A 22,957-nucleotide genomic window follows, 5' to 3' on the forward strand; every position below is an offset into this window, starting at 1 on the left:
TGAGGAGGTGGATGTGGAGGAGGCGATGGAGGAGGAGGAGGCCTTGGATGTGGAGGAGACATTGGCGAGGTGGCTGTGGAGGAGACGGTGGCGGTGGAGGAGGCTCTTACGGTGGAGGAGGGTGTGGACAAGGAGGAGGAGGCGGTGGAGAGGTGGAGGAGGCAGTGGAAAAGGAGAAAGAGGCGGTGGACGAGGAGGAAGAGGTAGTGTACAAGTAAGATTAGGTGGTGGTGGAGGATGTTGTGGACGAGGAGGGGGAGGTGGTGGAGGTGGAGGTGGAGGAGGAGGTTGGTGAAGGACTAGGTGGTGGAGGAATGATAGGATCATTAGTGTTGGAGGAGACCTTGAAGTTTGTGCCACAAGTAAAGGCACCGAAATCCTCAAATCCCTCCGCTGCCCCTCAGGGCATTGCCTCAGTGCAGCTTCAGTGTTGGGGACAGCATTTGTAATTGAGGCAGGGGTTGACAGGATCATCCTGTGTGAGGGACCCAAGACCCCAGCAAGGCTGTTGGGGCATCAGTTTCCAATTCCTTTTCCCTGAAGCTGAGCGTGGAGAAGTGGTGATTTAGAAAGAATGGTGCCAAACATGGGAAGTTGAGGAATTTCCACACTCAAGTCTACAGCCACAATTCTCCTTCTGTCACCAGCATTGCACACCGGTGTCTGCTGTGTTCTCCCCTCTGCACTTGAAGAGCAGATACCCTCACTCGTTTCAGTGCGTACAGGGAGGATTATAAAGACCTAACAGCATAACATTGCTGTACATTGCATAATATTGGCATAACATTGCCAAAAGTCCTCCTTGTCCCCCCCCCCAGAAAAAAAGAGAAAAAATTAAAAAGAGAGGGAGATTTCAAGAACTTGTTTTTTTTTCCATTGCCTCCTCTTTCTGCAGCACCTCTTCCTCTTCCAGCTCCATCGCCTCCTCCGCCTTCTCCTTCTACTCCTCCATCGGCTCCTCCCCCTTGTCAGAGTCTTCCTTGCTGTATTGTTCTGCATGCCCCTGACTTGCCCATCGTAATGTAATGGTTGTTTGCAATAGGTATTTTTTTGTTTGTTTGTTTTGTTGTTTTCTTTGTGTTTTGTTTTTTGTTTGTTTGTTTTTTATATATTCTGAAATTGTTTTGAGTTTTGGTGCAGAGAAGACTGTGTTGCCTTATGTACTACAAATTATAATCTTGAAGTCTAACATCTCAAAACGTTTAATTGTGAGAATGCATTTCCTAAAATGAGAGCAAGGCTTATTGCTAGTCATCTTGTGGCAAATATTCTGCCCTTGCAAGCTGCTGCCATTCCAGTTTTTATACTAGTTTGAGACAGAACACCATGCAGCTTAGATCTAACACATAGATCTATGGTCCTTTTTTGCTCAAAAGAAGAGAATAGATCAGTTGCCTTAGAGTAAACATCAGAATTCAGAAAGGCAAGGAGCGAAACTAGATGGCAGTTTGAGAAAAAAGGAAGAAGGGAGTGCAAAGAAAAGGAAAGGAGTCAGAAAAGGAAAAACAAGCATTTTAGAAAGTCATTCAAGGGATATTAGTCAAGAAATAAGAAAATGAATAAAAGGAGAAATGTGAAGAAGGTGGGAAAGATACAGAAAGTGATGTAAACAAGGCTCAGTAAAAGAAACAATAAAAAACAGAATGTAGAGAGAGGAGGGGAGTCATAAATGGAAAAGAGGTAGTGGCTGCAACAACGTAGCAGACATAACAGTATGTTTTACATGAGGCTGCATAGCCAGGCAGAAGAGCTGCACAGATTGCAGACACGCAACTCACATTGAATGAACCATATGTTCCAAAGTTCAAAAACAAACTCACCCACAGTCAGCCATATGCACGCCTCCACATGCACATTTTCCAGAAAAATGACACTCAAGGCTCACAGTTCAGTCTAAGATTTTTAAGCCGTAAAGAAAAATGAGTACGTATTCATTACATTGACACTATCTGGGCTAAAGAGGGAAAGCTATTCAATCTTTTATGAGGTCTTTTGTTTCTCCTCTCCCCAAAAGTATATTATGACTTGTAGCATGGGCTGTCTCTGCCACAATGGAAAGTATGTACTATGTAGTGCTAGACCTTGCCACTTGATGTGCAAGTATGTGAAGCAGCAGATGTTGCAGATGGGCGGGGGAAGGGAAGTTCTAGCCTCTTCAGGCCTCATCTCTAGCTCAGCCTCTTCCATTCTAACAAAACTGAACAAAGAAGAACCTTTGAAACCCATCTTAATCATTTTTCTTCTCTTGTTGGAACTTCAGCTTTCCTGAGCATGTTCAATGTGTAGCTTCAGGAGATGGTGACTGTAGGTTACATGATTAAAGGCTTATATTCAAAAACACGGAGGCATACAGCAGGAGAACCCCAACAGCCTGATCAGGGAAAGGAGTACCCTGGCCTGGTTCCTGACATGGCTGTCACAGGAGAAGGATCAGCCCTATTACCTGGTGCTGAAATCCATCAAGATTATAGATTCATAGAATCATAGAATGATTAGAGTTGGAAAGGACCTTTAAGTGCATCTAGTTCCAATCCCCCTGCCATTGGCTGGGACATCTTCCACTAGATCAGGTTGCCCAAAGCCCCAGCTTGGCCTTGAACACTTCCAGATGAGTCATTATGAAAAGCTGTCTGGGGCACCTTTTAGACTGAAGGGGTCATGGCCTATACGGGCATGGTATGGACCAGCTACCAGAGACACTTGTTCACATGTTTGTGTCTCTACATAAGGCAACTGGGACACCAGGGGGTCCAGAGCCAGCTACTGGGTAGACTGAACATCTAATGCCAGTTACTGAACGGCTTCACTTACTGGAGGGTGTGAGGGTGTGTGAGAGAGAGAGAAAGAGAAGGGGTCTAAGTACCAGTATCTGCAGAGGCAATACAGGACTTGTGTGTTCATCTGTGCGGATGCCAACTGGAAAATCTGGGATGCAGAGTTCAGCAATCAGATTGTGGCTAAGAATATCTAAGACCAGCTGCTGGTGGGATCCATATTATATATATGTTATATATTTTTCACTAACTGGCTTTTATCCTGACCACTCCTAAAGGGGAACAAGATGAAGCTTTTAGTGCCATTTTTCATTTGTGTGGGTGTTGTGCTTTATGCCTGTGTTAATCCATACATAGGTTTATACGTATAATATGCATGCATGCCTGGTGGACATATATGCTCAGCCTCAGTAGTGGCAGGACCTGGGGCTATGGAGGTGCAGTAGTCTTGCCACTATCAGATCTGGCAGCTCCTAGATGTTGATGGCACATAACCCACTACAGAGGTTTTCCATAGAGGCTGTGAGTGTAGGACAGAGATGCAAGAAATGTACCATGCTTACCTTGAATGAGATCCTTTTTGTACCACATCTACTCCCATGGTGACAGACTCTTGTTGTTAATTCTGGCATTGCCCACTTTGCAATGACCATGTTTTCCCTAGCTGTCCATAAGTCAGTTGCCTCTACTGTCTTCTTGACAGACACACACCAAAGATGTGTTTTGAAGCATTTTGTTGAGAAGGATATTAACTCAGCATTGGATCTCTGTACATGGCATGTGGTCCTTCGTAGAGTGCACCACTCCTTCTGCACCAGCACAAAGTCATTGTGTTGCATGGGGCACAGGAGGTGGATGAGTATGTTCTTGATTCAAGATCATGCCATTGTGCTTCTCTCCAGCTGAGGCATACTGGGACCTTCAGGGCCCTGGGGCTGAGGCTTAGGAGGCTGTTGAGATTCATTCTCTAGGACTAGAACTGAAGGTAGTGGCTCTGTCAAGCAGTGATAATTTCATAGTTACTGAAGGAGTTAAGGCTGATGAAGTTCTGACAGTCCAAATCCTGGGTTTCACCTTATTTAAGAAAATGACCTTTCTCTCTTTTACCCTGAATTTCCTTCCCATAGGGTCAAACTGCTTCCTGCCTTGGACACCTAGATAGCTCTCTCTGTTGACAGCACTGGAGCCTGTGAATGACTCCCCAAACTGTCAGTCATAACCCTGTCCGAAGGAAGGGTTGCCTTCATCAAAAATTCATCAAAACCTGGAAAGCTATACTTGCTATATTGCTTCTCTGAGACTTTCAAAGTGGAGGCCTTCAGGTCATCAGAGCAATCCCAGCCATGACTCAAGCTGCATCTGCACACTCATTGAGTACAATACTTACTGATTAACAGCTACCATTAGGAGCTCTGTCTATAACTTCACTGGTCACTGTGAAAGATAAGTGGGAATTAGTTCCTTTGTGTGTTACTTTGCAGAACATGAGGAAGGGCAAGGTAATGGTGTCCTTTAATGATACTTGAAGAATAAGAAGTTCTTCATCCTCATGTAACAGATATATATGTTCAGCCAGAAGGTGCACATTTGTGTAGATAACACATCTTGAAGAATGTCACCCTTACATGAGCCCACATTTTGTTCCAGGATATGTCAGAAAAGTTTTAAACAGAAAGTTAAAATATTTCAAATATATTGTGCAGCAGGGAGGCATGCAATTAGCATATACTTTTCTAAAAAAACTAGATTCAATGAAGAAGAAAAATAAGTTTGGGTTGTTTTAATTCAATGTAAGGAGTACAAGTTCTGAGTAAACAACTTTTTCAAGAGGCCAGTTCAGTGTGAAGCAACTTTTTTTGAGCTATTGACCTTGATTTTTTTAAATTCATCTGTAATAGGAATAAGGACTCTGGAAGATCTCTTTCAGTATATGTGCAGGCTTATCTACTTGGGAGACTGAAAAAGACTTCTCTGTTCTGGCACAGAAGGACAAATGAAATGCTGGTGCATGGACCACCTCTACACTCAGAAGTTTCATCAGTTAATCTAAGTTAGAGAACAACTGAAAAAGGCTGAAAAGTAACTTTTTGTGTGTTTAATTTGCCTTGATTCTTCACTGATTACACTAACACTATTCAAGGGCTCCACACATTTAGATATAGAAGTTTCTAAGCTGATCTGCTGAATCTGTATGACCTCTGTGTGCAGAGATAGCTATAAAAAGAGAAAAGACAAAAACAGCTAGACTGCTGAGTCTGTTCAATGTAAAAGAGAAGATGAGTGAGACTTTTAATTTCCAGCTTTATACACAGCGCAGACAGGAAACAGTGCATTTTATTTATATGAGTGTGTTAATTTTGGTTCAGAAGCTAATAGCATAATTCCCTTTGTGGGACCTGTCATACATTGAAGCTAAATCATCCCCTGCGGTGTAATAGGAAAGGGGGACTATGGACTCAGGAGAGCCATTTCCCTGTCATTAGCAAATTTCATCCTTATGTCTGGATACCCAGTACACTGTCCACAGCACGACTGAATCTTTTTTGCTAGCTTCAGAGAATGTTGTTGCCTTCGAAGAGCACAATAATTTAGCAATTTCAAATTCTGTTTTTAAAAACTCCTTGGAGAGGACAGTCTGAAAATATTTCCATTGCCCTGTGTTTGCAAACCATTCTGCCATTAAGGTACCTGAGTTTTGTTTGTGTCTCACCACTAGTCCACTATACAGCCTGCACTGACTTTCTCTTCCTTGGATTCCCATCTGCAAACTGAGGGTGTCTACTGAAGTGCTTTCAGAGCCTAGGATGAACAATATTAGTGGATGATGAGGGATAATGGCAGTGCACTTTTTTAGGGACTTCTGAACACTGCAGGGAGAAGTGCTGAAGTTTGTTTCTCTATAAACTCTCCCTCTGTCTCTCTTTCCAGATGGCCGGGCTGGGATTGCCAATTAAAAATAAAGAGAACGTTAGGGAAATGAAAGAGAGGAAAAGTAAGATATACAGAGCAGCAATTAGAAAAGAGACAGCTAAAATAGGTTCATGATGGCAGAGATTCCTTCATGTTTGAGAAATGTGTGTAAGGTGAGGCTTTTCTACTGTAAAGCCAATTTTGTATTAATAAATGCCCCCCCACATTCTTTCATCCTGAAGATAATGTGATGAAATGAGTAGATCTGAAGTAGTCTGGGAACAGCTGAGCAATTACAGCTGGGTCTGCTGTGAGCAGAGAAAGCAAGAAAAGGTCAGCCTATTTATGAAACTTGTGTGTTGCTGGTTCGCACAGAGTTAAGTGCTTGAGCTTCTATTTCTGCCTTTGGAAATCTCCCACAAAGCCTCCCAGGAGGCATGTTTGCGAGAAATTTGCATCAGCTTAGAGTAAACTGGTTTAAAACGATAATGAATTGAAACTATTATAAACTCTTGTGTGACTATTTCACTGTTCACCGAAGTGCATGGCCATACGGAATTTAATCCACAGGTCTCTCCCTACATGAAGGCATATGATTTGTCACTGATTCAGCTGAACATGTGGACATTCTTAACATGCTTTAGAAATGAGTTACATTGATTTACCACTGTAAGCTAAATTGATTATAGAAAATGTTAAAATGTTGTGGACACCAGCACCAAAAGTTAGGAAATACCCCAATTAAGGTGACCAGCATAATATGCACATGTTGCAGTCCTTTGTCATGAGATCACATCACATTCTCTCCAGAGATACCCCCCACTCAGAGCATGGTGTTCAGTTACTGACAAGTTTTTGGTGTTTGTGTTTAATCCTCATTGTTCAGTGTGTGGTCCCTGCATTACTGATTGCTGCTCAGCCCTGCGTACAAAGGCAAAACTCTGAGTCTGCATGTAGGTTTTGTGTGGAACATGCCCCATGAACACAAGTGCCAAGTGGCAATAAATAAGTGGAAGTGGAATAAATAAGTTCTTGCTTGCTTTTACGGCACCTCCCGTCTGCAAAGCACAGCTCCTGCTGGCTCAGCTCACCACTCTGCAGACCAGAGGAGGTGGCAGAGATGCATGGAGAAGTGTGGCAGAAGTCTTGCTGGACTCCAGTTCTCTCAGGATGGCTTTCAGTCACTTGAGCAATAGCATGATCCTCTCTCATCCTCTCTCTCTTTTTAACACAGTTTCCTATTTATTTTGCAGGTTTTGTCTTCAACAGTTGTGCAAGGTCTGATAGACAACAGTCTTTTTCATCACACAACCCCCTTTCATCACCAAAACACCATCAGTCTGCATATTGCATGAGATGGAGATCCTTGACAAAAATGTTGTATGGTCCTGTTTATAATTAATCGTAATTGTGTACATGCACAAGAAGACTGAAATTAAGTTCCGTGTCTGTCTTTAATATTTGGTTTTACAACGTTAATGATCTTTTAATGTATTCTTTTTAAATAAATTTCCTCGTTTATTAAAACAGTAAACTGAAAACCCAGAAATTCCTTTGCAAGAAGCAGTAACAGCTTCTTCATGGACCATCAGGAGGGCTGATTCCGTCTTTCAAAGGCAGGTCTGAAAATATAGAAGGATCACATGGGTCAAAAAAGTTGGGGTTGTTTGTTTTTTGTTTTGTTTGTTTGTTTTTGTTGTTCATGCAATATATTAATAATTTTGATTCAAAAATAATTGAATCTTTATACAAAATGTAAATCCATATGGAAACATCAAAATTTCCGCTTTTCAGAGTGTTTGAGTGAAACATTTAGATTGGTCATTTTTAGATTGGTCAGCATACACTGAAGTCTGTGGTGGTGGTTTCTCCTCAGCAAGGCCCACATTTTCAGAGTCCTGGAGAAGATCCACAAATCTTGCCTGGACCTCATCTGAGACAGTTGGAGTGTCCCCCTGCTCAGAGTGGTTAGAGTCTCCCTGCCTTGTCCTGCCCTGCCCTGAGGTGCCACCATCACCCCTTCTACTTCAGGGCTGTGTTGTTCGTTTCCAGAATGGTGGTGCAGAGCTGCCCAGCCCTGTGCAAAAACAACCTGGGGCTGTCAGGGCTCAGGACTCTACATCCAACATGCAGCAAGCACTGTGCAGCTGTACTTCTGCCTCTGCAGCAAATACCATTTTTCTGACGTGGAAGCATTGGCTCAAACAATTTCAGGCACTTATATTCTTCTCCCCTCCCAGTTTACCCATGACCCTCCAAGCCTGACCTTGTCCTGTTCCTACTTCCCCCTACACTTCAGCTCCCTCATCTCCACCTCGTCTCTCCCTCATCTCAGTTTCCAGACAGTCACCAGCTGCTTCCTTCAGTCCCAGCCTCCCTTTCTATTTCTAGTCCTCTCTTTCAACCTCTCCACATGATGATCTGCCACGACACATCTCTACCTCTCCATCAATTGCTGCTGGTGATCCTGGCACCAGCTTCTTGATGAAAATCCTGCCATAAAGTTATGCTAAGGATAAAACTGAATTTTTCTGCCATATTTTTTTCCTGGCTAATAGATGAACCTTTTTGTTGTTTTGTTTGTTAAAAAAAAAAAAAAAAAAAAAAAAAAAAACTACGAACGGCCCCTCCAGCATCTCATTCAACATTTCCAGCAGTGGCTCAAGATCAGCACAGTTTATTAAAACAGAGAGTTGAAACATATGATAGGAAGAGCAGAGCAACATTTAGTGTAGGTGTCCTTTTGAGCTTCAGTTGCAATATTCCCATGTGGCCTTCATTTCCTGAGATGAGGGAAGTGAAAAGCAAGACAGTACAGTAGATTGTAATCTCTATGCCAGGTTATAATGCTGTTCTGTCTTGAGAGACAAAGTGCCATACGCAAAGATATATGGTCATGCCCACCAGTAATCACTAGCTTATTTGCTATGGAATAAATACTAGCATATATGGTCTTCTTCCACAGCAGTTTGGGAAGTTAATAGGTTGCTGCCTGTAAAGCCTGTTCAGAAAGCAGACAGTACAGTTGTTAGCCTCCAGGTCCATGAAAACATTTTTCTTGATACTCATATGTACTCCTGCATCTTTCAGTGGATTTCCAAAAGCTGTTAATAGTTCTGGAAGCGAATTGCTCTTTCCAACAAGAGAGGAAAGAAAAGCTTTGATTCTGTTCATCCTGTCTAGTTTGTTACCCATACTGGTAGGAAAAGAAAAGTCTCTAGTTGCCCATTTTGTGCTATGCTCATATATCTCTATGCATATGCACGCGTGTGTGCACATGCATATGCACATGAATGTGATTGTGCATGCAAGAGTATGTGTGATAACATCATCCAGATGCCACACCATACTGTTGGATTATGTCAGTCTCACCCAATGAAGCACACTGAGCAAATGCTAATAGTTAAGAGCTAATAAACACTACACTAGAAGGTCAGTGCTGAATCGTTTGGATTGTGCACATGGTTCTCAGATACTTTCCCCCAGTATTTCCCTGTAGCTGTAGATAAGCTGCGTGGCTGCAGATCTCCCTGTAGGAGGGATTTTTAAAGCCCTGCACTTTACTGAGTCAGCTCAATATGTTCAGAAAGAAACAGCCCCAGTACAGTTGGACAGCATTATTGCCAGAAAACAGACTTCACAGTTTCCAAAGGATGCTCACAATGAGAATTCCCATGTCTTTGATATGGTTGTCTCAAAGCAAAAAATAGGTCTTGTGTACAGAGGTCAGAAATAGGAGAACGTACAAATCTTTGACTACTTCATTTTATTTCTCAGTAACTTTTTGCTTGTGGCTTCATATCAGTCCATGTACATGATGTATAATCACAGTAAACTTCAGGTTGTGCTTCTTTATTGACAGTGCAATCTTTATGTAAATCAAAAGATAATATCTTTGTTACTTGCATGATGAAGGACTCTGCTTCACTGTGTGCTATATACTTTTGGCCACCTGTAGCAGTTAATAAACTGGGGCCTTTGTTGCCCAAATCACTGCCCACTTCCTCCCTTCAGCTGACCCTTCTGTGAACTGCAAGGAGTTCCTGCTGAGACAGTAGATGCAGTTAGAAGTTGACCACACAGTCCTGGAGACAACTGTGGGAATAATGAAAACATTGAAAGAGTTCAAAATAAATGTTGAATTAGTAAAATTTTGTATCAGTCTTCAACTATTCATTTAACCCCAGACCCAAACTCCTTCTTCTGCTTTACAATTATTTAACCTTTTACTATTTCTAAAATCTGTGTGAATGCCAACAGACAAAAAAAAAAAAAAAAAAAAAAACAACAAAAACACTTTACTGCTTAGGATGGTAGCAGACACTTCTGAAGTCCCAAGACAGATATGAAAAAATCAATGTCCCTTCAAATATCGTCTGTATTAAGAAATGAGCTACAGCTATTTCTAAAGTCAAGGCAACTTCCCAGCCATAGAGGAAATTTGGGACCCCTGTTCAGAACGAGTTCTTCTGTTTTCCTGATGCCCCTCTAGAAGAGGTGCTCTCCCTGCTGCCCACTGTGCACTGCTTGGCAAGTTTGGAGATGACTAGTCAGGACTGAGGTAGACGGAAGCTCATACCAGAATGACTCAAAATAAGGTTGGGAGAATAAAAGATTCTTATAGGTAGAGAAGTCTCCCAAGAAGACTGACATAAATTCAGACTGGGGACTCCAAAGGCTAGAGAAGAATGAGCAGTTGACAATGGCTACTTCTCTTAAGGTTCATGATGCAGATGTAGGAGGAAGGGTCTACCTTGTCCAATGATCCAAAGGTTAAGATTCTTTCCACCTCTTTCCAAGGGTGAAGCACTCTGTCCCACAGAACAGCCTTTAGCCTTTATTTTTTAAGCTGAGATGGCCAACAGGAATCTGGCAGTTGAAGTTATGTAACTAGTCCTGGAGGTGTGGAAACACAGCTCAGTGCTAATGCCTGTATGTCAGCAGCCATAAATAACCTGTGAGTGTGTGAAGATGCTGTTTTATCCCATAGAAGTGCCTGACCCCCTCAATACCAGTAAAGATGCTGTGTGCAGCTAGGGAGCAGCAAGTGCAACCTGCATTCCTTAAGGGTAGATGTCCTCACTTAGTCTGAATCCCATACAGCAGGACTTCTACTGATTGTAGGGGGTCTGTCCACATCTTAAGGAGTTATTTCACCCACTAGCAATGTGATCAAGCTCAAGGGCTCAGTTCTCATGTTAGTAATTTCATAGACTGTAAAGCCAGAAAGTACTTTAATGATCATCTGGTCTGGCCTCCCACATAGCACATGTTAAGTAATGTCACCAAGTAAATCCTGCCTTAACTCCAACAACTTGCAGCTGAACATTTCTTAAGAGAGAAAGAGAGAAAGAGAGAGAGAGAGAGAGAGAGAAAGAAAGAAAGAAAGGAAGGAAGGAAGGAAGGAAGGAAGAAAGGAAGGAAGGAAGGAAGAAAGAAAAAGAAAGAAAGAAAGAAAGAAAGAAAGAAAGAAAGAAAGAAAGAAAGAAAAAGAAAAAAAAGAAAGACCTGTTTTTCAGTGCCAAAAGGGAGAGGGAAAAAAAAAAAAGTAAAAATAAAAAAGTTGGGATGTTGAAATTTTGTGTGGGATAAAAAAAAAGTTCTGAATATGTTTCCTTTTGAATGAATCAATATGTTTTGATACATTTGGATCAACATTGATCTGCATTTGTGGGTTCCTGTGGTGCCACACCTGCTTACTGCTGGTCTTGGCAGCCTGTCACCCAGAAATGGAAGACTTGCAACTGCACCGTGTCCTCAGAGCAGGGTGCCAGAGCCACAGCATAAACCTGAAGGTGCAGGTACTCCTGTAGATCAGACACAAAGTTTTGGAGACCACAATCGCAGCTCCTCAGGCTGCTTAGTATAATTTCATTTTTGCTAATGCTCAACATGCTCGGTCTGTGTAAAAACAGAGCTGAAAAGCCCATCCATGTCTGACCTTATTCTGTAATAAACCATAGTCCTCCTTTGTGCATGGCTTCATGATAGTAGGGTACCATGGAAGATGACAGTGAGCCTAAGCTAGCAATATGCTTCTGACACAGTAAATAGCTGAGGGCATTTGTATTATACAAGATGTTCTGTTGGGTGAGACTCTTGGCTGCTAGAAGTAAATTTGGGGTTTAGCTATTAGAAGTTCCTCCATAGTTTCTTAAGGGCAGAGATCATCATTATTTTGTCCTGACAAATGCCAAGTCAAGCAACTCAATCGGCTACCCTACGTTCCCATGCTGTTTCAAATACCTGCTCTTTGCTACATAAGCAGCTGCCGAGTACTGTCCTTTCTGTTCTTGGCAATTTTTTTACTCTTTCTAAAGTGTCTTCTCAAATCAGAATAAATTCTGAGCTCTCGACCTCTTTACTGACAAGAATTTAAACATCAGCAGAGGCAAATGTCCATTACTCTTCAATTTAATCTTTACCACAGGAAACTGGCTTACCATTTTATAGATTATCACACATTTCTGTTTGATTCACAAATGATAGTAGTATTCTCCCTTTCCCCCTGTGGTACCAATTTCTAGCCAACCACAAGCAGGAGCCTGAAAAGAAAAAATAAATAAATAAAAGGAAAGGCAAGCCTGTTAATCCACTATGACACATACACCTTGATTTTATTTTATTGGAGGGATTTTATAAGGGCTATTATCTTCTGTTGTACATAATCCAACACTTCCCTTAGGGCAATCAAAATTGAGATTCATATGACTTGGAGTTTACAATCCAATGCAGCTGGCAAAACCAGGATTCTGATTCATGACCACAAATGTAATCCTACTGCACACATACTAAGGACAAGAAAAAAAAAGAGACAGAGAATAAGGAAAACCCTGGTGAAGTGATCTATCATATTGTCTGAGCAGGAGTGTTTGAGAACTGGTATCATTAAATGAGTTGAAACTCCAGTTAATTTGATTCAAAGGTTGCATGACCTCTGTTAAGTAAGGGACTCCCTTTCCCTGCTGTCTTTGTCTGTTCTTAATAATTTAGCCAGCAACAAGGTAGGATCCAAGATTGACTTTTTCTGCTATGAACATGACTTCAGTCCAAGTATTTTAGCACCTGAACTCAAGTGAGGATAATAAATGTCAAAGAAATATTTATAGCTTGGTATATGGAGAATTTCCAGTTCCCTATCCTGCAATAACACACATTCATCTGCTAACAGCATTACAGTTGCAATTTTAAAGCAGACAGTGCCTGAAAATAGACCACTGCAGTATACGCAGATAGCTGTTGCATTTAAGTGTTTAAGTTGATAATTAAATTAGAAAATAATTATCCAGCCTTGGGAAGCCACTTTCTTCCTGGATTTGGACATGCCCAGAGGTTCAGAGCAAGCTCTGTGCCTCTTCCACTCCTCTGTGTGCATTTAGAGGAAGTCCATTCATGCATGTACCCAGCTGAGTGGAGTGAGCCTACAGGAAAAGAAGGTCACACAGCAGTAATTGAAATTTAGAAGTGGAAAAAAAGATTTCTTATCCCATCTAAAACATCCCTCTGGCCACTACAAGTGAATTATTCTTCAGGGCTTTGTCAGATCTAGTTTTAACTGACCACAGTGATGGAAGCCCCATCTCTTCCTCTGGGAGAAAGTTGCACATTTGAACAAAGCTCCCTGCTAGCAAATATTTCCTGATGCTAAGCCTGTATTTTCCTTCTTTTTTAAAGTGATCCCTTTAATGCTGGCTTGATCCAGGATTTTTTTCCAGTGAACTCAGCTCTTTGAGACCTGGAATGTTTACTGGAATGTATGTATTTTCACCCTGAGATTATGGTTTAAAATCCACCTTAAGCTCATACTGGCTAGAGGCTGCAGTTGAGCACATGCTCTCACAGGTCTGTATGCTATAGGTTGAGGTGTGCAGTCCCCTTCTGAAGGTGCTCACATTCACACAGCACAAGCAGTGCATAAAGCTGCTGTCACTCCCCGTTGCCAATCCAGGGGCTGGTGGGAGCTAAAATATCTTTTGGTAACTTGCAGAGACACCAGGCAAGTGATGAAGTGCTCAGGCACAGGTGGTGTCGGGCATTTTACTGTTGCTGTACTAGGTGTAACTAGTGCTTTGATTTTCATACTTCTCCACTTTCTGGCACCCTTCACCAGAAATTAAAATGTAGGCATACTGTAGGAAAATTAAGAATTTGGCAGAACTGGTCTCTCTTCTGTTTAGAAAGGATGTCTAAATGTGGGGTTTTCTTTTGAGACCCAAGGTACATAACTGAGTAACTTCCTTACTAATGAAGTGTTTAGCATCTTTGGTTGCAACAGAAATTGAGATGGAGAACCACGTAGTAGGCTGGCTGAAGTGAAAGCACACACTGATCATACTGGTTTTAACCCTTATAGGACACTCTTGATTATGGATGAGAAAAAATATGGGAAATGCTAGAGGCAAATGGTTTCTGCCCTATGATGGGATGGGGTTGAAGGGTTGTTCAGCTGTGGTTACAGCACTGATATGCTTCAAAGCCCCCACTACACCTCATGAGGATGGGTCCACTGGATCTGGGTGGTCTGAGGAGGACCAGTCTTTCAGTAGCTCCAGCTGCAGCCTAAGTTTAGGTGAGCTTAGCTGGGGACTGAATGTGTCAGGGTGAGTGGTGGTGCCTGAGGGACCTGAGATGGGGACTGCAGGAGGTCAGTGCTGCAGCCACCCTCTGCAGCTACTGCAGGGCTGTGAACCTAGTCTGCTGCCAAACCAGCATGACATTTGGCCAGCCCAGGCTCAGCCACGGAAGGTGAGATGGCACTGTGCTCAAAGATGACATGTGACATGGCTTTGGCACATTAGGATCTTGCAGAGATCTTGTCCTGGGAGGATATGGGAGTATCTTCTCAGAGAGCTGAAGGTTTTGTTCTTCATTTTTTGCTCCACATAGCATGAGGAAATACCAGCAGGCACTTGGTCAGTCTTTTCCCTCGGGGTCTAGGAGCATTTGCAATATGTCTCCTCTATCACTTACTTGTGCATCATTTTTAATACTTGGCTCATGATACAGGCGAAAGTCTCACGGGGAAAGTGTTCCCCATCCACTATTTGCCCTCCCTCAGCTAAACCACAATAAGTACTGTAAGTAACAACTCTAAGTTGTTCCAAAGTTTTACTGCAATGAAAAAATGAGGCTGCTGTTTTTTATTTGAATGTCAGGAAAAACTCCTAGCCCCTGCTGTATAAAGAGGTTGCATAGAAAGGTTATTGATCCTGAGGACTGCCCAGGTTAAGTCATGAAAATATGCCAGTGAGACACTGTTCATATAATTACAAATGAGAGCTTACTTAGTGATTTATTTCTCCTTCTTGCTCCATCTCTTCGTTATTTATTCACAGATTGCAGTCTCCTTGCAAAGCACACCTCATTCAAAATTATTCTTTTTTTTTTTTTTGTCTCTCTCTAAGAAATTGCATTCCTATCAACTAAATCCCAGCTGAAATATTGTTTATTAGCTATGTTCAGTTTCAAAATTTATAATATAATGGTCTGTGTGGTGCTCAAATTAACATTTCCCCGTCACTAAGGAGGGCTAGAAGAAGCTGCTACATCTTGGCAAAAGACAGCAGATAATTCAGACTAGCTTGGTGCACAGTATTTTAAAAAATAAAATAAAATTCCCTCCTGGGTGAGCCAGACTAAACCGTCATCCTCTAGCAAACACTGCTGCCCATGAAGTTTAGGATACAAGTGCAAGGTTTCTTTTTCTTTTCTGTGATCGCAGTCACACAGTGTTATAATTATTGTGGATCCTTGTTTCAAGAGGTAACGTAAGAACTTATAAGCTCAAAAGCTGCAACACCATGGCTCTGATAGAGGGCTTTGGAAGCACTTTCCTGCTTTTCTTAAGCCAAGACCAGTTTCATATCAGACTGTAAACTCTAAGGGCAATGTTAAAATACATCATTGCTGAGTATGTGAGGAAGCAAACTGAAAATGTGCCTTCTGCAGGAATTTGTGTGGGTAAAATTTGATCACTCTGATGTTCATGGGAAACGAATGAAGAAGCAGTATAAGCATGGCCACAGTGAATTAATTTGGAAAGTTACACAAATTCTAGCCAAAATTATTTTTTTCAGCTTTTGCTGAGCTTTGCTGTGAGTCCAGTTGTGTTAAACCATCTGTTCTCTTAATAAGAGCCACTGATAATATTTCATCTCCTTCCTATAGAGAATGTCTCAGCCTTTATTACAGACTCTCAAATGCAAGGAGCTGCAATCTTTCCATCTTGTTTGCACTCAGAAAATTTGATGATGGTAAATCTGTCATCTCTCCTCAAATAAAATCATTCATTCCTCACACTGTCTCTTTTATTTAAGGTAAATTCCTCTTGTGCTTTAAACAGTTACTTATTATTGATTGGCATAAATTAATGTCTATGCTGAGACTTATAGTAGCTCCCATGTTAGATTTATATGTCTAGTAATTGCTCTGATAAAATATGTTCCTACTGTAGATGTAGAAGTGAAATGTGTCCTGGAGACTGCCTGTTGCCAGCTGTAGTGCTTTGAAACATTAGCTCAAAAGGCCACTTTATATAGTGAAAAGCCTTAAAAAAATTATTCAAAGTTCTCATACAACATCTTCTGGAGAAAAATTTAATCAAAATAAAATAGGTTGTTTTCTTTCATGTCATGGTGAAGTTTTCATTTAACTTTGATTCCTAAAGAGAAACACATTTTATTTTAGTTTTTGTTCCTTGCTTCTTTTCTCTTCCCCTTCTGCAAAAAGGCAAGAAGAGAAAAAAATAGGAAAATGAGAAATATATGTACATGAAAAATGCAGGAAAGCACAGGAGAAATCTTTCTTATGATTTTATTTTTGTCAAAGGCAAAAGCTAAATGAAAGTATCAAAGTATTATTACTATTATTAATGTTATTATTATTATTGTTGTTATTATTAATATTATCTTCCAAGAGAATAAAATAAATATGTCAAAATGCTTGTCCTCTACTTTCTCAGGCTTTTGAATTATTAAAAATTCTTTCTGGTGAAGAAATAATGGTGAGAGAAGAGAGGAAAAGAAGAAAGAGGAAGGAAGGTGGAAGTGACAATCTAACTATTTAATACCTGGAAATTCCATAAAAAGAGAAGTTCACAGAAAACAAACAAACTAAAAGACAAAAATAAATAAATAAAAAGGCCACACTGACTTCATCTGGAAAGTTGCACATTAAAAATGCATCTGCAAACTTAGATTGTTTCTAGGCAGAGACTTTTCTGACAAAAAAAAAAAAAAAGTATATTTTTCATCAAGAAAACTTCCTCCAGCTCTACTCCTTTGATCTGCAGTGAAAGATTATTTTTTTCCGGGAAACCTTTCCTCTGTTAAGCTTTCTGAATCTTAAAACAACACCTTCTCTGTTTTATCTGATTACAAATACACGGTATGTTTCTGGAGTGGATTCATCTCAGAGGACCGCTGTGGAGAGTACAGCATATACACGTAACTACTCCGTAGGCTGGACTGCCATAAAAAACCTCTGTGCAGGATAGCACACAACTGCACAGAACGGAGTCTGGAAAAAAACTTAACCAGAGCCACTGAGGGAAACTTCTGCTCTTACCACTAGCATCATGAGGTCTTTACTTTCCACAAAGCCCAGCAATGAGCTCAGTCTCTGAGGCCTCATCTAAAAGATCTGAGCACAGCAACTACATGATATGCATTTTATCTGTCCAAGGATAAACTGCTTAATAGGTTCTGCTGGGATTTGAAACTGTGGTTTCTTGAAGTCTATCTGCCTCAAACCAGTTACTTAGGTATCTAGCTATCCCCAATGCATGACCCGTACTAGCCTTGGGGAGAACACTGTCTTGTCTACTTATAGAAGAGACTTCGCCAGACAAACAACAAAAATGTCTATTTGTGTGGAGGGGCACCTCTTGTTCACCGGTGTATCTGGAAGGACTGGGCCACAAATTTTGCAGTTCCAGCCCATCTTTCCTCTGTTGGTCCTGGCAAAAGTGAAGGAGCATTTAGCTCCTTTCCAAGCACTTGCGATATTTTTCCACCATTACTATACTGCATGTAGCGTGCAGTTTTTCATTGACTGGAAAGCATTCAGAGGATGGGAGAAGAAGACTGTTCCTCCTTTCCTCCAGGAGCAGGAAATGCTTTAACTGTGAGAATGTCAAGGGCATTGTACGGTGGTGGGCTCTGACCTTGAGACAGAGCAGGGGGTGTTGGTCTACCTGAAGGTAAGGATCTGCTGAAAAGAAAGTACTTGTTTTTCTGAAACCAGACCAGATCACTGTCCCCTTCTGACTGCTTCCCTCACTTGCTCCTGTTCACCGTGCTCAGGGAGTCTGCCCAGAAGAGGGGGGTCAGAGGTAGTGGTGCACAGGTGATCATTCCTGTGTCCCCCCTGGTCTGACTCCTCCCGATCTGAGAAGTTTTTCTTGGCAACAACAAAAATAACAGAAGACCTCTTTTCTCTTTTGGTTAAGGGTGGAAGCTGAGCTCACGTTTGTGTATCCTGGCTGTCAAGATGGAAAGTGTGAATTTTACAGAAAATTAAATCTGCAGAAAAGAAGAATGATGGAGGGAGAGGGGGGTCATTGTGCAGAAAGAGACTTGCAGACGGAGTTCCCATTATGTCCAGACCTCACAGTGTCTCCCCACTCATTCATGCCAAGTGCAATGTGTGCTGGGTGAGAGGCAAAAGTCTTCAGACCTAGCCAAAGAAAGAGGCCTCAGCATGTGTTGCTGTGTTTAGTGCTGAAGTCAGTATGGACCCTGGCCAGCTGCCAGTCACACTGGCATTGCTGTTATTAGATACCATTGTGTTAAGCTTAGCACTTTTTGCAGGCCAGAGAAATTCCTTTTGTGTTTTCCCATACTCCTAACACATTTAGAAGAGTTTCAGCTTCAGAGAGAAAAGGCACAAGTAGTATAAACAAACTCCTGACAACCAACAGGCACGAATGGGGAGAGAAGGTTAAGGCAAGATGAAATCACCCTTGATGTGCTCAGTGCAGACTGAGGTTCATTTGCAATCAGGCTTGAGGTGACATTTTATAAATAGCTACACAGGGAAAGACATTCCCTGAATTGCCTTTTGCAGAAGTGCCATTGGATCACTTGAGCAAATTGGAAAAAAAAAAAAAAAAAAAGTAGCTACTTAGAGCTATGGGGAACTGTACAGTGGCCATGCCAGTTGGCTTCTGTTGAGCTGTTTGTGACTGGAAAGTCAGTTTGGATCCATTTTTTGGTGCTCCGTGATTTTTCTTTCTTTAAGTGATGTGATTTTATAGCTTAGGAAGAGCCAAAAATAGCGGAAGAAAAGAAATAAGTAGTGTGTGCTTTTTCCAACGTTACTCCATGAGGCGACCCTTGCCTGTCCTAGTCTTCAGCTCCAGGTACCATGGTAGCCAGCTGCATGAGTTAACCTCCTCAGACACTTTCACCTTGCATGGCAGAAGTTGCAGATTCTGTAATTTGGGGCTTTTTTTTTTTTTTTTTTGGTGAGCTATCTTTTCTATTAAAGACTGAGGTAAAGTAGCATAAGAAGAGGTCTCAGATCCATACGACTGCTTTTAATGACAGGACTCTCTGGAACAATACCTAGGCAGACTCCTGCAGATACTGGCAGAGGCCACAATGCCTGCACCCAGCTGTACGTCTGCACCAGTGCACTGTCATGTTAGCCCTGTGAATCCACACAAAGAGGAGATTGAAAGCAAGGCAAGGCATGCCTATGTCAGAAAGCATATTTATATTTAAGGTTTCAGCATGTCTTAAGTTCTTTGATTTCTTAAAATAGAAACACTTATGACCTGTGTGAATCCAATGTTTTCAAAACTTTTCTCATCACCATCTCCACCTCCACAGTTTTCCTGCTCAGCCTTTCTTTAAGTCTATATTTCTGCTTGCTTTTCCTTTCTTCTTCACCATCACAACCACTCACTTTATGTCATGTGTGAATTCAGCTTCCTAAACGTACTCTGAAAGCTTTGCTCCTCTTCTGTCTCTCCTCTCCAGACTATGAGAAAGCAACAGCAACTATACTGGCTTATCTACATGTGCTACTTTGTCCCTTGTGGTACGCCTCCTCTGCTTGTCAGGGCAGCATTAGCAAACTCTGAAAACTAGCTCCTGCCAGAGCCAGACTTGTGGTGATGAGAGAAACTTTTTTTGCCTTTGTTGAACTTCATGAGGTTCCTCACTGCCCAGCTCTCTAGCCTGTCCAGGTCCCTCTGAATGGCAGCACAGCCCTCTGGTGTGTCAGCCACTCCTCCCACCTTTGTGTCATCAGCAAAGTTGCTGAAGGTGGGCTCTGTTGCATCATTCACGTCATTGATGAGTAAATTGAACAAGACTGGACACAGTACTGACCCCTGGGGGACACTGCTAGCTACAGGCCTCCAATTAGACTCTTCTGAGCACAACCTTCTGAGCTCCACCATCCACCCTGTTCTCAGTCCACTTCACTGTCGACTCATCTGTGCCACAGTTCCAGAGCTTGCCTTAGGTAGCAGTAGGGTTAGTATGGGGTCCCAAACAGACAACTGGAGATTTGATGGATGTAAGTGGGGTTGAGGCAAGCCCCATCACAGTGTCAAATTCCTTCATCATTTCTACCTTGGGCAGAAATCACTTCCTTCTAGACTTGCGAATACAAGATGCAGAAATAACAGTTGCAGCCACAATAAGATGTACAGCTGTCCATCTAAATGTGTCTTAGAGACTAAGAAATGAGGCCAGATGAGAAGATATTAGTCATAAAAGTTGGTGTACATTGAGAAAGAAGGTTGGGAAACCATCCCCAGCAGTTCTATTCAAAACTCTTCTGTTCATTCTCTTTATAATCCTGAACAAGTAAGTTTATGCTTTCAGGATCATTCCCCCTTGCTTTGCAAATTATTCCATGAAGGCTCATGAAGCTCCTTGCATAATTTTCATGTCCCATGGCTGGACACAACTCACCATTAGCAATGTTCTACACTTTCCTAAACTATCTTCTTTTAAAGCACTTCTCCATGAAATGCTCTACCAAATACAAACAGTACAAATGGAAGATTTCCATACCAAATGTCCACCTAATGATAATTTTAGGAGGATGTTATCAACTGTTTCAGTTAAACTGAAACAACAGTTTCCAAAAACTGAGAGGGAGAGATATTTCATTAAGAAACCCTGAGCTTTTAAGCATTGGCTTAAGATTTGGCATAGGGTTGGAGCCTTAATATATGAGATGTGTTTTTCCCCATAGCCATGAAAATTCTTCCAAGTTTGACCTACATACTAGCCTCTAAATTAGTACGTCTGTGCTTCCTGAACAGGAGTTTTTTGGACACTGGCAGCTTTGTCTCCTGAAGATACAATATTTTCTGGGCATGCTTCTGGCCCCATAGCTCCAGTGTGCTAGTGAACAGTGTGCACTGTTGAGTTGCAGATTCACTGGTACAGAGGCTTCCCCTTTTGCTTCCCCTCTCCCCCACTTTCTCCCCTCTTCCCTTCTGCCAGCTTCCTTGTTTGTGCCTTAAATGACATGGGTTGGACCAGACAATTGTTCAGCATATCAGTTAGTCTAGAGGTAGCCCTTAGTGTACCCATGGGCTCCATTCTTGATGTGCAGAAAGAACAGAGATGGACCTGTGCTTCTCCTTCTTCCTCCCTTTTATCCAAAAACATAGAAGAATACAAAGCATTCGGTATGAATCTTACTGAGTAAGTAAGTAAAATTAAGTAAGTAAGTAAGTAAAATTTGGCTGACAATCAAATATGACAGTAGATTGGAAAGGAAGCTGTGACCGGACAATAGATATTGCACACAGCCCAATGGAGAATGCTCTGAATCATCAGGACATGAGGAAGGAATGCTCCAGTTGTCCCACAGTAAGTTGGACTGTCTGGGAGGGACCTTCAGATGTAATTCTGCCATCTTCCCTGCTGCTCAGAAGTTGGAATTTAATGCCTGAGTTTAAATGAATTAGACAGGATTCAGGGTTTCTGTTTGACATGAGCATTGCTTTGAGCTGTTTCAGGCACCACAAAGTTTTACTTAGATTTGCTCAGACATGAGAATTTCCCAACTGAAGTGCATGAAAGTCTGTGACATTGCAATACGAACAATGGCTGAGAACAAATGAGACCAGGAGACTTTAACCATTCCTTTGTTAACTAATGATTGAAAATCAATTAGAAAACAGCAGAGCAGTGACATCCTATTAGAAAATCATATGACAAGAGCTCCATTCAGTTTAAGTTCTCATTAGACTCTTTGCTAATGCACATATATTTGTATGTAAGCATAAAGTCTAGACATTCAATAAATACTGTGTTAAAAATAATGATATTTAGTTTAAAAAACTATTGTGCCTGGATTTCGGTTCATTTTATTCTTCTTGCTTTTATACCATCTTTAAAAGTTTTAAGTCTCAATGTAGACATGAAACAGATCCATCATGATATGGTTGAGGTCAGCAATTATACACTATAAAGTTCAAGGAGATTACAAATTTCCTACTATATGGAAGAAATAAGTTTCTCATTATTCTTCAAGGCTATACTAAGTGATCAATAGCTATGTAACTGCTTGTATCTAAAATGTTGATTCACAGTTAGCAATCCTGCAGCTGATTTTGTCATATTAAAAGCTAAATTAAATTTTCCAAATTATTAAGAAAAAAAAAAAATGCACAGTTAAATATGCTTAACAGTGGCTAATATAATTAATATTGTAATGTATTCCATTACAAAAAAAAAAATGACAGGAAATAAGGAAGTACAACGAACGCTGGACAAAGGATTCTGCATAGATCAGTCTGGAGCTCCCCAGAGATAAGTTACCAAGTCCAGGAAAGATTGACATATCATGAAATTAGTTCCAAAATGTTTTCTAGAAGCATTTGTTCCTCTGCCTTGAAATTACTTTGCTACCCCTCCTAGTTATAAAACCTCAGTCAATCATTCAGAGATTGGAAATATCCTTGTTAAGTGAGCAAGTATAGACTACTGAAAGTGAGATGGCAAACCAAATGATTTTCAGGATGAAAAATAGTGACAGAAGTATCTAACAAGCAATTTAATACAAAACAAAAATGTTTGTGGATAAAAGAATGCTATCTTTACTATTTTTGTTGAGACTTTTTATCCATATATTTCCTGTAACATAATTAGCTGGATATAGAAAACAGGAAGGTAGAATTCAGACCATCAAGCCTTCACAGAAGACTGTACAATGGGTCCAGGCAGGTTGTTCAGGCTGTACGGGCATGTGCAGAAGATGATACAGGAGAGCAGTGTGATACCAAAAGAACAGAAGGAAGG

At 41.2% G+C, this 22,957-nt stretch overlaps 1 long non-coding RNA gene across 1 annotated transcript; it reads right to left on the reverse strand.

Moving 5' to 3' along the window:
• Nucleotides 1–556: 556 nt before the first annotated feature.
• On the reverse strand, nucleotides 557–20,726 carry LOC121077631. The gene is made up of 3 exons (XR_005824208.1): nucleotides 20,714–20,726; nucleotides 6,776–6,779; nucleotides 557–758 (listed from the first exon to the last, which is right to left on the reverse strand). It is a non-coding gene; the product is annotated as an uncharacterized LOC121077631 (long non-coding RNA).
• Nucleotides 20,727–22,957: the final 2,231 nt, after the last annotated feature.

Source organism: Cygnus olor, chromosome 1, assembly GCF_009769625.2.
Source record: "Cygnus olor isolate bCygOlo1 chromosome 1, bCygOlo1.pri.v2, whole genome shotgun sequence".
In the NCBI taxonomy this organism is placed as follows: domain Eukaryota; kingdom Metazoa; phylum Chordata; class Aves; order Anseriformes; family Anatidae; genus Cygnus; species Cygnus olor.